Genomic DNA, 5,500 nt, shown 5'->3' with positions numbered 1-5,500 from the left:
GTGAAGTTGCAGGAGGTGTGGGTATAGTTGTGTCTTATGTGGACTGTTGCTGTCTTCCACTCAATTAGACAAAAATGACAACTGAATAGCCATCAAAAAACTAAAAGCACATGGACAAAAAACATGTAGTCACACAAGAACAGTAACCCAAAAGAGAAAAAAGGGAAAAAGAAGAATAAAAAAACAAGAAAACCTGAAATATCTGGGATTAGGGTAATAAGAGAAAAAAGGTAGAGAAGGAGAATAATGAAGAAAAAAATGGGAAAAATGCAAAAAGAAAAACAAGGAGCAAGGTTAACTACGAGAAAAAAAATACACAAAAAACCAAATTGCAACCAAGAACAGGGAAAAGAAATAGAGTTGAAAACTAGCATCTGAGGAGGAAATAAAGAATAATAGTAAAAAGGACACATTTATTATTTATAATAGTAGTTTTAAAACAGACAAAATAAGCAAAGTAAAAACCAGGAAAAGAGGAAAAAAAAAAAAAAGAAAAAAATCAGGGGAGTGGAGGGAAGGGCACCCAGGCTCTGCTTGAGCACACAGATTCTGATGGGGTTCCTGTGGACCTAAAAGGTGGGTGGGAGTGGGAGATGGCTGCACCTCCTTTCACCAAGTGTTAAGTGGTATAAGAGTAACATTGGGAATGTCGCACCTTTTCAGTCGTCCAGGTCTGGCATGTCCTTGGGGTTGCTGGCAAACAGAATCTGTTCTTAAGTTCCTGCAATCTTGGAGAGCGCTGTCCCTTTAAATATCCAAAATGATCATGCCGCTTGTAAACATTCAAAATGGTGGCACCCTCCAGACATGCGAAAGTCCACAGCTAAGCCCGCCTTTGTCTTTACTGGTGCTTCGAGTTCCCCAGCCACCAGAGAAGTCCTCTGTGCAGTCCCTGGCTAGCAGGGCTGATTTTTAGGTTAATTCTTAGGTCCTACCACCACTTGTCACTCTCCAAGCTGTCTGTGCCATGCAGTCTGGCTTGCTCCAGATTGCTGCCAGACCGCAGCTCTGTATGTCTCCTTTTTTGGTATTTTCATGCAAATTCTTCTGCTTGTTCTATAGTTAGTCCACTTCTATATTTTTATCTTCAGGGCTCAGGGTTCCAGGATTATCTTCTTGTCTGTGTAAATTGGTTCCCCTTTTCTTTGATGAAGAGGGTCTGTGCAGTCTTTCTCCCTATTCCGCCATCTTACCAGAAGTCTTCAATAGGCTTTTTTATAGGCCATAATCCTTATAGGAGGCGTTTGCAAGGTCTTTCTTCTGGAGACTTTGGATGGATTCAAACTACCAACCTTTTGGTTAGTAGCTGAGTGTTCGACCATTGTACCATCAGGGCTCCTTTGTGTACCCTATGAATTAGTGGGCTTATTGAGTCATATAGTGACTCTATGTTTAAATGTTTGAAAGACCACCAGACTGTTTTTTGGACTTGGTTTACTGTTTTACATTCCCACCAGCGTGTTATGAGGTTCTGTCTTCTACACATTCCTCTAACTTATTATTACTGTTTTTTTATTACTATTATTATTATTTATTTTTATTTTTTATTATTACTATTTATTTATTTATTTATTTTTAGTGACAAGTTATAATTGCCTTTAGTTGGTGTTAAGTGGCATCTTATTGTGGTTTTGATTTGCATTTCCCTGATGGCTATTGATATTTAATACCTTTTAATGTGCTTGTTAACCACTTGCATAACTTATTTGGAAAAATGTTTATTCAGATCCATTGTCCGATTTTGAATGAATTATTTGTCCTTTTATTATTGAATAGTAAGGATTTTATATACTAGATATAAGTCTTTAGGGGTTAGGAACAACTAAGGGATACAAACTTGTCTGTCACTTTGTTGTCTTGTGTGGCTTGTGTGTTGCTATAAGGTTGGAGGCTATTCCATGGTTTACTGAATGCCAGCAGGGTAACACATGGTGCAGGTTTCAGTGGATCTTCCGGGCTAAGACAGACTCGGAAGAAGGAAGATGCCATCCACTTTTCAAACAATTGACCATTGAAAACCTTACGAATATCAGTGCAACACTGTCTTGATATATTACTGGAATACTGTATGAGTAGCCCTGATACATTGTCTGATGTGGTGGTGGAAGATCACAACATCAAGTCGGAAGGCACTCAAAATTTGACTGGGGAAGTGCTGACTCCTCAGAGTGGAGACAACTTTAATGATACAGATAGAGTAATGTTTTTGGGACCTCCATTGGCTGATGTGGCATGACTCAAAATGAGTAGAAACAGAAGAAAAGTTCCATTAATAATTGGAACATGGAATGTATGTAGTATGAATCTAGGAAAATTGGAAGTTGTCAAAAATGAAATGGAATGCATAAACATTGATATCCTAGGCATTAGTGAGTTGAAGTGGACCTGTTTTGGTTATTTTGAATCAGACAACCATATGACCTACTATGCCAGGAATGACAGATTAAAGAGGAATGGTGTGGCATTCATTGTCACAAAGAGCATTTCAGGATCTGTCCTGAAGTACAGTGCTGTCAGTGATAGGATAATATCCATATGCCTACAAGGAAGACTAGTTATACTACTGTTATTCAGATTTATGCACCAACCACCAAAGCCAAAGATGAGGAAACTGAAGATTTTTACCAACTTATACAGTCTGAAATTGACTGAACATGCAATCAGGATGTGTTGATTTCTCACTGGTGACTGGAATGCAAAAGTTTGAAAGAAAGTAGTTGGAAAATACAGCCTTGGATGTAGAAATAATGCTGGAGGTCGCATTATAGAATTTTACAAGACCAACAACTTATTCATTGTAAATACTTTTTTTCAACAATGTAAGTGATGACTATACACGTTGACTTCACCAGATAGCATACACAGGAATCAGATTGAGTACGTTTGTGGCAAGAGCTGATGGAGAAGTTCAGTACCTTTGTCGAAATGATGCCAGAAGCTGATAATGCAACAGACCATCAACTGCTGATACTCACGTTCAAGTTGAAGTTGAAGACAATTAAAACAAGTCCATGAGATCCAAAATATGACCTTGATAATATCCCTCCTGAACTTGTTGTTGTTGTTGTTATTTGCCGTCGAGTCGGCCCTGACTCATAGCGACCCCTCCTTGGGTTTCCGAGGCAGTATCACTACGGAAGTAGGATTGCCCAACCTTCCTTCCGAGGAGTGGCTGGTGGGTTTGAACCACCAGCCTTCTGGTTAGCAGTCAAGTGCCTTAGGCACTATGCTACCTCCTGAACTTAGAGAACCTTTAAAGAATAGATTTGACTCACTGAATACCAGTGACTGAAAACCAGAGGACTTGTGGGATGATATCAAGAACATCATCCATGAAGAGAGCAAGTGATCGTTAAAAAGATAAGATAGGAAGAAAAGACCAAAATGGATGTCAGAAGAGGCACTGAAAATTGCCCTTGAACAGAGTAGCTAAAGCAAATGGAAGAAATGACAAGATAAAAGAGCTGAACAGAAGATTTCAAAGAGTAGCTCAAGCAGACAAAGCCAGTTAGTATAATGAAATGTGTAAAGACCTGGTGTTAAAAAAACCAAAAGGAAGAACATGCTCAGTATTTCTCAAGGTGAAAGAACTTCGGGAAAAATTTAAGCCTCAAGTTGCAATATTGAAAGATTCTATGGCCAGTACATTGAATGATGCAGGAAGCGTTAAAGGAATATGGAAGAAACATACAGAGTCACTATATCAAAAAGAATTGGTTGATGTTTATCCATTTCAGGAGGTGGCATATGTTCAAGAACCAATGGTACTGAGGGAAGAAGTTGAAGTGGCCCTGAAGAAATTGGTGAAGAACAAGGCTCCAGGAATTGAGATGTTTCAACAAACATATGCCCCGCTGGTTGCACTCACTCGGCTATGCCAGGAGATTTGGAAGACAGCTACCTGGCTAACTGACTGGAAGAGATCCATATTTGTACCCATTCCAAAGAAAGGTGATCCCACAGATTATGGCAGTTATCGAACAATATCATTATTATCGTATGTAAGTAAAATCTTATTGAAGATAATTTAAAAATGGTTGCAGCTGTATATTGACAGAGTGCTTCTAGAAACACAAGCTGGTTTCAGAAGAGGACGTGGAATGAGGGATGTTTTTGCAGATATTTGATGGATTAGGTGAAAGCAAAGAATACCAGAAAGATGTTTACTTTTATTTTATTGACTATGCAAATGCATTTGATTGTGTCGATTATAACAAATTATGGATAGCATTGAGAAGAATGAAAATTCCAGAAGATTTGATTGTACTCATGAGGAACCTGTACATAGATCAGGAGGCTGTCATTGAAACAGAACAAGGGGATACTGGATGGTTCAAAATCAAGAAGGGAGGTGTGTCAGGGTTGTATCCTTTCCTCATAGTTATTCAACTTGTATGCTGAGCAAATACTCTGAAAAGCTGAATTATATGAAGATGAACAAGCATCAGAAGTGGAGGAAGACTCATTAGCAACCTGCAATACACAGATGACGCAACTTTTCTTGCTGAAAGTGAGGATGTCTTGAAGCACTTACTGTTGAAGGATAGACTACAGTCTGCAGTATGTATTACACCTCAATATAAAGAAAACAAAAATCTTCACACCTGGTCCAATAAACAGCTTCTCGGGGGATGGAGGAAAAATTGAAGTTGTCAGAGATTTCATATTACTTGGTTCTGCTGTCAACACCAGTGGAAGCAGCAGTCAAGACATCAGATGTCGTATTGCATTTGGCAAATCTGCTTCAAACAACCTCTTTCAGGTGACAAAGAACAAAGATATCTCCTTGAAGATTAAGATGCATGTAACCCAAGTCATGGTATTTTCATTTGCCTATTACGCACATGACAGTTGGACATTGAATAAGGAAGACTGAAGAAGAGTTGATGCTTTTGAGTTGTGGTGTTGGAGAATAATGCTAAGAGTATGATGGTCTGCTAAAAGGACTAACAAATCTTTCCTGGAAGAAGTACTACCTGAATGCCCTTGGAAGCAGGAATGGACAGAATTTGCCTGACCTGCTTTGGTCATGTTGTCAGAAGGAACCATTTCCTGCAGAAGGGTATCATGCTCTGTAAAGCGGAGGGTCGATGAACAAGGGGAAGGCCCTCAACAGGATGGACTGGACACAGTGACTACAACGATGGGTTCAGGTATAGCAAGGATCGTGAAGCTGGCATAAGACTGGGCAGTGTTTCATTTTGCTGTGCATAGGGTCCCTCTGAGTCAGAGATGACTTGTTGGCACCTAACAACAAGAGATAAAGGTTCCTTATCAGATATGTGAATTGCAAATATATTGTTTTCCATACTGTGTTTTTTTTTTTTAAACTTCTCTTGGCAGTGTCTTTTGATAATGTTAGCTGCCATGGAGTTGGTCCTTGGTTCATAGTGATACCTTGTACAGTGGAATGAAATGCATCCTGGACCTGCCTTATCCTTATGTTTGTTTGTGAATCACACAGTTGTGATACATAGGGCTTTCATTAGCTAAATCCCCC

This window comes from Orycteropus afer, unplaced genomic scaffold (assembly GCF_000298275.1).
Source record: "Orycteropus afer afer isolate SDZICR_OR568_19922 unplaced genomic scaffold, OryAfe1.0 scaffold00031, whole genome shotgun sequence".
Lineage (NCBI taxonomy): Eukaryota > Metazoa > Chordata > Mammalia > Tubulidentata > Orycteropodidae > Orycteropus > Orycteropus afer.
The sequence above is the reverse complement of the archived record's forward strand: the minus strand, read 5'-3'. Positions refer to the sequence as shown.